This window comes from Asterias rubens, chromosome 13 (genome assembly GCF_902459465.1).
Source record: "Asterias rubens chromosome 13, eAstRub1.3, whole genome shotgun sequence".
NCBI lineage: Eukaryota > Metazoa > Echinodermata > Asteroidea > Forcipulatida > Asteriidae > Asterias > Asterias rubens.
This window is the reverse complement of record NC_047074.1, coordinates 9,798,313-9,809,465: the sequence shown is the minus strand read 5'-3', so window position 1 is coordinate 9,809,465 and position 11,153 is coordinate 9,798,313.

Here is an 11,153-nt window from a genome sequence, read left to right as displayed (position 1 = left end):
GAGATACACCAACTGTGAAGACTAGTCTTTGACAATTACCAATAGTAGTATCCAGTGTCTTTAAGTCAAGTATTCTTTGTTAGGGCAAAATGTAAATAAAAAGTTACAATTTTTGTTTAAGTTATAAATAATTGTTTTCTTTGTAATTCTGTTTCCTCAAATTATGTTTTTATTTTTTTTAAATCAATACATTTTCCGCCACATGGTGCCCCCATTATTTTCCCAACGGAGTGTTACTTACCACAAATTTTTATTTCACCAGGTTCTAGGCCAACTTGGTAAAATAATAAATATTAAAAAAGAAGTTTCTATGACATAGTATTTTAGGGGTTGTTTGCCCATTTGTGGGGTCACATTATCTTATTATCCGATAAATAATGTCAAGTGTTTTCCCCAAATCGGATATAGTATGCCTAGATGAAGTGAATTGAACCATGGAGGTAGATGCTATTTCTACCTCCATGAATAAACCATTGAGACACTAGACACATACTTATTACACTATATTCTTAGTGCAAGCATGGAGGATTCCTCCATGGTGCAAGACGTACGGTTTTACGGGTTTTTTTTTTGTCACGCGTAACCAGTCGAGGGCACTCTATTCACATCATTGAACAGCGCCCGCTAACGGTGAACCGCTTCCACGCGCTGTACAGTGATGCCTTTGCATCGATGTTCAATAAATGCTGCAAAGAAAGGTACGTCTTGCACCAAGACTAATAAGACCCCCCCCCCTCCCGGTTAGGATGGAAGTCTGTGTGTACAGCCGTTCCAAACGGCGCACTCCTAACGTTAGCCTTGTCCCAAGGCTCTAAACGCAAGCACCCTGCTTTGCTTTGTATTCACCAGGCAGTTCTTTGCTCATGGTTTGATCATGGGTTCCTCCATGGTTTGATCGAATCACAGTTTGGACGACGAACTGCACGGCACTGCATGCAGTTCTTCATACCGAGTCCACCATTTCTCCAGAAGGCTCAGCACGTACAGTGTGTATAAGTTTATCTGTCTGATGATGCTCAAAATTCGTAACATAATAACATCCAAAAGTAAACTTAGCGCCAATAATAAATGATTAACTAATAGGCCTTATCAACTACACACAAGGGTTTTCGTTGAGCCACACACTAAAGCTTACCCTCTTTATTAGAGTCGACTGAGATTTATTTCAACTAAGTTGGTGGTGATAACTCGGCCATACGAAACAATCCCACGACGAGAGACGTTTTGTTTACGTTTTTCTTTGGGGGGAGGGGAAACTATACAAACTTTTTATACACAAAAATCCCAGAGCGACATCATTTTATGCACCGAGACGCCAAAGCTTAGTTTCAATTCAGGCATCCGCTTCAATTATTTTGTATGTAACAAGCAAACTAATTCATTTCTGATTTTATTTGAAATAAAAAAAAATGCACGTTTATAATATACTGCATCCAACAAAAACTACATGATATGCAAATTATGGCCTCACTGATGTTTTAACCTCCGGCCCTATAACTAGCGTGAGAAGAACTGAAATAACAAATCACACATTCGAGGACAAAAGTTTTTGCTCGCCACCACCACCTTAAACCAGTGAACCATGAATCTGTTCACAGGAAAATCTATCAAATGTAAGGTCAGACAGCACACAATGGAACCGAAAGGAACACGCCTTGCCTTGGATCGGTTGAGTTGTTCTTTGAAAAGCGTATGTAACCGTTTGCTATAAAACGCATTATGATTAGAAAGATATTTAAAAAGTAGAATATAATGATCCACACAAGTATCACTCAAAATTGCGTGGTTTTCCTTTTACCTCGTCGACAAACACGGTCGGCCGTAACATTTTTGACTCCCATAAATGGCCGACCGTGTTAGTTCGCAAAGTAAAAGGAAAATCATGCAACTTCGAAGCAAATGTGTGTGGATCATTGTATTCTACTTTTTAAACATAATCTTTCTAACCTTAATATGCATTTTATAAACGGTTACAAACGCTTTTCAAATACCAACTCGACCGATCCAATTTGTCAAAGACCAGTCTTCTCACTTGGTGTATCTCAACACTTGCATAAAATAACAAACCTGTGAAAATTTGAACTCAAATTTTGGTCGTCGAAGTTGCGAGACAATAATGAAAGAAAAAACACTTTTGTCACACGAAGTTGTGTGCTTGGTTTTGAGACCTTAAAATCTAATTCTAAGGCCCCGAAAGCAAATTCTTGGAAAATTACTTCTTTCTCGAAAACTACGTTACTTCAGAGGGAGCCGTTACTCACAATGTGTTATACTATCAACAGCTCTCCATTGCTCATTGCCAAGACAGGTTTTTATGCTGATAATTATTTTGAGTAATTACCAATAGTGGCCATCCAGTGTCTTTAAATAGTGACAGTACCGAAAGTGCAACCATTATTACCTGTCTTCAAACATGCGCTGATGGTGATCAAAAGGATAGAAAATATGGTGTTGCCAAAACCAGGAGCCTGAACATCTGACGTCACACTTTGAGTCTCGTAAACACTAGTCTTGGTTCCAAGACCTTCGGTGTTTTGGCGACACACACAAAAGGTCCGCGCTATGTACACAATGTGCACACGGCAGACTGTTTAAAGGAACACGTTGCCTTGGATCGGTCGAATTGGTCTTTGAAAAGCGTTTGTAGCCGTTTGTTTTAAAAATGTATAGGTTAGACAGATGTTTTAAAAGTAGAACACAATGATCCACACAACTTGCCTCGAAACTGCGTGGTTTTCCTTTTACTTCGTCGACTAACTCGGTCGGCCATTTACGGGAGTCAAATTTATATACTGGCTGACCGTGTTAATTTGCAAATTTAAAGGAAAACCACGCAAATTATTTGGAGCGATACCTGTGTGGATCATTGTATTCTACTTTTAAAACATCTGTCCAATCATATGTATTTTATAACAATCGGTTACAAACGCTTGCAACGTGTTCCAATGCAACGTGTTCCTTGTATTATGATCAGTTTTCAAAAGATTTATAAAGCGTTTTTTCCAAAAAAGTCAATGCGCTTTACAATAAAAATTGAAATCAAAATACAATAAAAAGCAATAAGCACGTACACATTCAAACAACACATGAAACAGCATAATAATTATTATAATTGTAACGAACACACATTGAGGGCGCCAAGAAATTTTGATATACGGATGCCCATAAGGGTGCACCCCACCAAATAGTCTCCCATAGCACACAGTGCAAAATGCTAAATATTAAAAAAATACACGAAAAATACTTAAAAGTCTCACAGCTTTTAACTTGAAAGGAAAAATTATTGATTGACTCTTGAACTTTTATTCTCTGATCAATTTTATATGGGGAGTCCCTGGGCCCGTCGAGTTATTCTCCCTCCAACTAAAAACACCCATTCACAGGTCTAATTTTCAAAACGTCCGAGCATCAAACTTGAAAAATGTCCCTACACCTCTCAGCAAATAGGACCATTTAATTCAGGGCCTGTGTCATCCAAAATACCTCAAGCTGGATGTCAACAACCCCTAGGTCACAGTTGGGCAACATTTCTACACTGAAACACTTTCTGTGGGCTGTCAAATCTGTCTATTATAGAATATTTTCAAATATTAATGAGCTCGACGCTCTGTTTTCTCCTATGGTGGGGTGCACCCTATAAGCCTTTTTGAGGTATGGCGGACGTGATAGGGGTGTACTGTTTGGTTTGGGTGTCTACTACACACACAAATTAATACCCAAACCATTTATAGTGTTGTAGTAGCAATGTGTCCGCTATATCTCAAAAAGGCTTAATATTTGTTTTTCAACAGGGAAGTTGAGGCCACGTATGTGTTTGACCTTCTTTCACACACGGGCGGCAACCAAGCGTGCATATCTGTGTAGTTAGCTAACGGTACGTGAACAAAGACGAACTTTTACAGGGCGAAAACATAGGCCTATTTACTGTATACAAAACATGGACACTACAATGTACATGTACAAGTCACTTTGTGTAGTTTAGTTCCGCACACAAGATTTTACGCCCCCAATTTCTTTTTGGATAGCCACATTAAACACATCCCGTTGAAAACAGGTACAAAGTTAAAATAAAAAATTAAAAAAATTAAAAAATTACAATAAAAAATACACAAAACAAACAAGCACCCCAAAACAAACAACCAAATGAATAAATTAGTGTATTTATTTATGTCTGGAGGGTTTAATCTCACTGTAGTATGAAGGCATTATGTATAGTGTTTGACTTTGTATGTCCATGTGAAATGAATGTGAAATGTGAAGATGGACGCAGATTGAATACTACGGCTGGGAGGCCACTCTCTGGCGTTATTCACGAGCCTCGAAGTGAAACGTCAGATGTTTAGCCTAACCGTCCATTTGCAGCTTTCACCTATACATTCACACGCAGACGACCGCAACTGCAGCTGCCAAATGTCACTTCGGGCCAATCAAAACACAGATGTAGAAACCAACGTCACTGCACGTTTATCCAATGACATCGATGATCCAATGAAATCGCTGGTTCTGAGAAGCAAGTTACCTGTCTGTATCCTTGCAGATAAAGACAAGAGGCCCAGACTAGCGGGTCAGAGGCTTCATCCAAACAAAAAACATTAATTCTCTGCATGCGGTGCACGCATAATGCGGAACCCACCAATAATCACACACGTCCTTATTATTGTCTTAATAAAAATGTTGTATTTCATTTGACTGTACAGTCCCGGAGCCGCGCTTACAAATCTGTACGTTGCGATTGTTGCGTCAGCTTTTTACTTTTAAGATGGCGGCTTGATGACGTCAATGCATAAGGTTTATTGATCTCAATGATAAGGTTTATTGGCAAAAAGATTCAGTTGTATTAACATCTTGTGAACAACTAATAGTTCAACTTTTTCTGCAAACTTTTAAATTAAATTAAAAACCTCCCACGACTGGTTGTTTACAACTCCATGTTTTGAACAATGTGTGTAACATTATTACGAACCGTAGCTTATGTTGTTGGTTTGCATTTTATGGAAAGCCATAGTTTGTCCAACCTCAGTTGGCATAGATTTGATTTCAAGTCTGAGATCGCGGTTATTCCTCTGCATCAGCCACGAAAAATGCCCCTACGTGATATCACGCGCCCCATCCCAACTCGCAATCTGTGATCGTAGGCAAATGATGAAGAAAGAGGGCGCTATTTCAGACAATAATGCATTAAAAGAAGGGTCTGTATTATTAAAGACCTGGACACTATTGGTAATTGCCAAAGACCAGTCTTGGTGTACCTCAACATATGCATAACATAACAAACCTGTAAAAATTTGAGCTCAATCGGTCGCCGAAGTTGCGAGAATGAAAGAAAAAAACACCCTTGTCACACGAAGATGACTGTGTGATTTCAGATGTTTGATTTCGAGACCTCAAATTCTAAATCTGAGGTCTCGAAATCAAAATTAAATTGGTGGTAACTATTCTTTTCTCGAAAACTACGTTGCTTCAGAGGGAGCCTTTTCTCACAATGTTTTGTACTACCAACCTCCCCCCGTTACTCAGTACCAAGTAAGGTTTTATTATATTTCCGTTTGATTCTAAATAGCGACAATTATGAATTTTACTTTAGGTTTTCTCAGTCAATTTCGGAAAATGAGCAGCCAATTTAATTTCAATGCGTTTTGCCTCTCCGGTTAAATTTTAATATTAACCCATTTACAGATGCGGAGCAATAAACGCAACTAAAATCCCACGTTCACCAATCATCCCGAGATAAATAAATGTTAAAAAATGAAAATAATAGAGTCGACGTTTGTTACTCAGGCCAGGAGATATAAATTGGTTCGCTTGGCCCAATTTATAGCTTTTTTTTCGATAGATTTTTTAATTTTTGAATTAACCTAGTTGAGGATGCCTGAGAACAATGTCTGCTAGAGGGGGTTAACAAAGGTCAAGAATACAGTTTGGTGATGCACTCATTGTTCAGAGGGCAGAGGCTTTATGAAAGCCTTATGACCATGACACCTCGTTAAAGGCAGTGGCCACTATTGGTTATACTCAAAATATCTATAATCATCAAACCTTACTTGGTAACGAGTAACGGGGAGAGGTTGATAGTGGGTGCGTTAGGGTGCGTTCGTTTAGCTTCCATGGGTCGACCCCGGTGTGTGGCGTGTTTTTTTCCCAGGACGAACGTGTGCAGATAATTACCCACGTTCGTCCTGGAAAAAAAAACACCACACACCGGGGTCGACCCAGGGAAGCTAAACGAACGCACCCTTAGTTTAGCTTCCCTGGGTCGACCCCGGTGTGTGGCGGTTTTTTTTCCAGGACAAGTGGGTTTTTATCTGCACACGTTCGTCCTGGGGAAAAAAACACGCCACACACCGGGGTCAACCCGGGAAGCAAAACGAACGCACCAACTATAAAACATTGCGAGATACAGCTCCCTCTGAAGTGACGTAATTTTTGAGAAAGAAGTAATTTTCCCATATTTGATTTTAAGACATCCGAATAAGGTTTTGAGGTCTCGAAATCAAGCATCTGAAAGCACACAACTTCGTGTGACAAGGGTGTCTTTTCTTTCACAGTTATCTCACAATTTCGACGACCAATTGAGCTCACGGGTTTACTACAATCGTGGTTTATAAGAACATTGCAATACTGAACAGTGGTATAATAAATCACTGGTTGTTTTATGTATAAAAATACTTCATTTCAAATTAAAAGCATACACTTGCACAAAACAGTACAAAAACACGCACCACAAATAATTGCAGTAATTACCGTGACGATTATTCACCGTTTTTTTTACTCATAATTGTTTGGAGGTCAAGAGTTTGGTTGTGACTATCATCCTCTTTTTTAAATAAGATTATTTTTCGTTACTTTTACTTAAAAACGTGAACAACCAAACGTGACCCAAAATAACAGGCTGCGCACACACGGAGAGAGGGGGCGTGTTTATTTCAATTATGTATTTCATGGCGGTTATTATGCAAATGATAAGGGACACTGATAACCTAAGCCGATAATCGTAAATCGATTGGTTTTCTATCCGATGCGCCTACCATGGGAACCTGTACTCTCCTATATAGGTTTTGAGGCAATACATGGTGTATACTATTAATTGGTGTGCGGTAACATCATTGTGTGTGGCTATTGAGAGAACTATATCTTGCTCTCTGATTGACAAAGAGGGGAAAATCACTCTTTGAAGAGCCAAATGAAGGACAACTCTTTTTCGAGTTGTCTTCCACTCTTTTAGATTGAAGATTGCATCTTTTTGAGTGACTTTTCACTCTGTCCTGGAGTGAAACCCCTTAAAAGAGTGAAATAACTACCAATCTTTTTGAAGAGCCATATTATGAGGGACATCTCGGAATGTAAAAAGTGGTGTTTTACACTTCCCTATTTCTCATTGTTTTAGAGAGTGCTATGTTCTACTACCGCGAAGTAGATTTATTGTAAAAACAAAATTCCGGAGACTTCTCAGTTTAATTACTACCTGTGCGGAAGGTAGAACATCGGCTTGGACTTCTACTTGTTTAGCTTATAATACGATCATTACTAACTGCACTACCGCGGAGTCTTCTTAATAAAGTCTCAACGTTTCGACTAGCTTGCTCTCTGGTCATCATCAGGAGACTCTGCCTGTTACTTCTAACCTACTTTCTTGCTACAACAAAAACCGAAGATCTTTCGCAGTTAACATAATGTTAGTTCTACGTGTTGCGGTTCTGCTGGCTAGCATCTTGAGCTTGAGGGGGGAAATGTGCTCAACGATGGTCACTATTGCTCCCGGGGAGGAAGGGAAGCCACTGACGGCCAAGGCATTCGCTGAGTTTACCGCTAAGTGCCGAAGAGCCAGAAACAAAGGTAATGGATATAGAGATATTAGGCTATTATTATTCAATTCAGTTTCAATTCAATTCAGATACACTTTTTATTTCCATACTTCTTAGAGAGATATTGATAAGATGTAATTTATGGAATAAAGCAAAAAATATAACATTAAAGACAGAGGACACTATTGGTAATTGTCAAAGACTAGCCTTCACAGTTGGTGTATCTTAACATATGCATAAAATAGCAAACCTGTGAAAATTTGAGCTCAATCGGTCATCGAAGTTGCGAGTAATAATGAAAGAAAAATAACCCTTGTCACACGAAGTTGTGTGCGTTTAGATGGTTGATTTCGAGACCTCAAGTTCTAAATCTGAGGTCTCGAAATCAAATTCGTGGAAAATTACTTCTTTCTCGAAAACTATGGCACTTCAGAGGGAGCCGTTTCTCACAATTTGTTATACCACCAACCTCTCCCCATTACTCGGCACCAAGAAAGGTTTTATGGCAATAATTATTTTGAGTAATTACCAACAGTGTCGCCTGCCTTTAAGTAGCAATTGACGATTACTATTACTCAATGAAACCAGAATAACGTAAACTGATTGTGGGTCATTGAAAAAGAACTTGCGTTAAAGGCACTGGACACTATTGGTTGTTACTCAAAATAATGTTTAGCATAAAAACTTACTTGGTAACGAGAAACTTAAAGATAGCTGTTAAAGAAACACGTTGCCTTAGATCGGTCGAGTTGGTCTATAAAAAGCACTCGTAACCGTTTGTTATAAAATGCATATGTTGTAAAAGTAGAATACAATGATCAGCACAAACATGCCTCGAAATTGCACGGTTGTCCTTTTACATCGTCGACAAACACGGTCGGCCATTTATGGGAGTCAAATTGTTGACTCCCATAAATGGCTGACCGTGTTAGTTTGCAAAGTAAAAGAAAAAACACGCAAGTTTGAGGCAAATAGTGTGTGGATCATTGTATTCTACTTTGAAAACATCTGTCTAACCATATGCATTTTATACAAAATGGTTACAAAATGCTTTTTATAGACCAACTCGTCCGATCCAAGGCAACGTGTTCCTTTAATGGTGTAAAATATTGTGAGAAACGCGCCTCCCTCTGAGGTAGCGTAGTTTTTGATAAAGAGGACATTTCTCTCTCAAATAATGAATGTCTTCAGAGAGGCCTTTTATTATGCATCTGAAAGCATACGAATTTATTTTGTGCAACAAGGTTTTTTTCTTTCTTTTAGCATGATTTTCGGAGAAAATAACGGGAAAACCCATACCTTGTTTCCGCATGTTTCGCCGTGTCATGACATGTGTTTCAAATAAATCCGTAATTCTCTTTAGCGAGAATTGATAATTGATTTAGTGTTTTCTCAAAAAGTAAAGCATTTCATTGATTAATATTTCAAGAGAACTCTTTCACCTATACCTTCTGTAAACTCTGTAAGTTATTTGTAAATCTGTGAACTTTTTTTTCTATACCGAAAGTGTCCAATGGCTTCAAAGAGTACAATCATTGACGCCATGGGGTCAAAGATGGCTTTGCGAGGTATCAACGCGGTTACAAAACGAGGTAGGATCTGATCCTACCTCGTTTTGCATTAAGAGCCCTGGACAAGGCTAAGTGAGACTGGCCTCTAGTGATGTTAAAGGCAGTGGACACTGTTGGTAATTACTCAAAATATTTATTCGCATAAACCTGACTTGGTAACGAGTAATGGGGAAACGTTGATAGTATAAAACATTATGAGAAACGGCGCCCTCTGAAGTGACGTAGTTTTCGAGAAAGAAGTAATTTTCCGCGAAATTGATTTCAAGACCTCAGATTTAGATATGGAGGTCTCGAAACCAAGCATCTGAAAGCACACAACTTCGTGTGACAATTGTGTTTTTTCTTTCATTATTATCTCGCAACTTCGATGACCAATTGAGCTCAAATTTTCACAGGTTTGTTATTTTATGCATAAATATGTTGAGATACACCGAGTGAGAAAACTGGTCTTTGACAATTGCCAATAGTGACCAATGTCTTTAAGCGATCTCTCGTACACCAAAATTATAATAAAACTAAGTAAATGTGGGAAAGTCGGAGTAAAATAACTCATCAGTTTTGGAGAGGATGGACGGCAGGGGGGGGGGGCGTTGCGAGAGAATAGTGGAAGAAAAACAACCTTGTCGCACAAGTTGTGTGCTTTCAGATGCCTTGACTTCGATACCTCAGCTGTAGAAATGCATTATCGGCTTACAGTGTATGGCACGTCGCCATAGTTACCGTATTGTTCTTTTTAATTTTCCTCTCGTTCAGACGTTTCTGGAACAACAGTTTATGATCCAAGGCTGTGGTTTATATTTTGTTTTAAAGACACTGGACACTATTGGTAATTGTCAAAGACCAGTCTTCTCTTTTGGTGTATCTCAATATAACCATAAATTAACAAACCTGTAAACATTTCGAGATAATAATGAAAGAAAAAACACCCTTGTCACACGAAGTTGTGTTCTTTCAGCAGATGCTTGATTTCGAGACCTCCTCAGCTGAGATCTCGATTCAATGTTAAATATTTAGCGAGAAATTACTTCTTTCTCAAAACCTATACGTTACTTCAGAGGGAGTCGTTTTTCACGATGTTTTATACTATCAACAGCTCTCCATGGTTCATTAAAGGCAGTGGACACTATTGGTAATTACTCAAAATAATTATTAGCATAAAACCTTACTTCGTGACGAGTAATGGGGAGAGGTTGATGGTATAAAACGTTGTTAGAAACGGCTCCCTCTGAAGTGACGTAGATTTCGAGAAAGAAGTAATTTTCCGCGAAATTGATTTCAAGACCTCAGATTTAGATATGGTCTCGAAACCAAGCATCTGAAAGCACACAACTTCGTGCGACAATTGTGTTTTTTCTTTCATTATTATCTCGCAACTTCGATGACCAATTGAGCTCAAATTTTCACAGGTTTGCTATTTTATGCATAAATATGTTGAGATACACCAAGTGAGAAAACTGGTCTTTGACAATTGCCAGTAGTGACCAATGTCTTTAAGCGATCTCTCGTACCCAAAAATAATAATAAAACGAAGTAAATGTGGGAAAGTTGGAGTAAAATAACTCATCCGTTTTGGAGAGGATGGACGGCAGGGGGGGGGGCATGCCTTGAGTGGCTTAAAAGCATGGACATCTTTGGTAATTGTCAAAGACCAGTCTTCTCAACATGTGCACAAAATAACAAACCTGTGAAAATTTGAACTCAATTGGTTGGCAAAGTTGCGAGAGAATAATGGAAGAAAAACAACCTTGTCGCACAAGTTGTGTGCTTTCAGATGCCTTGA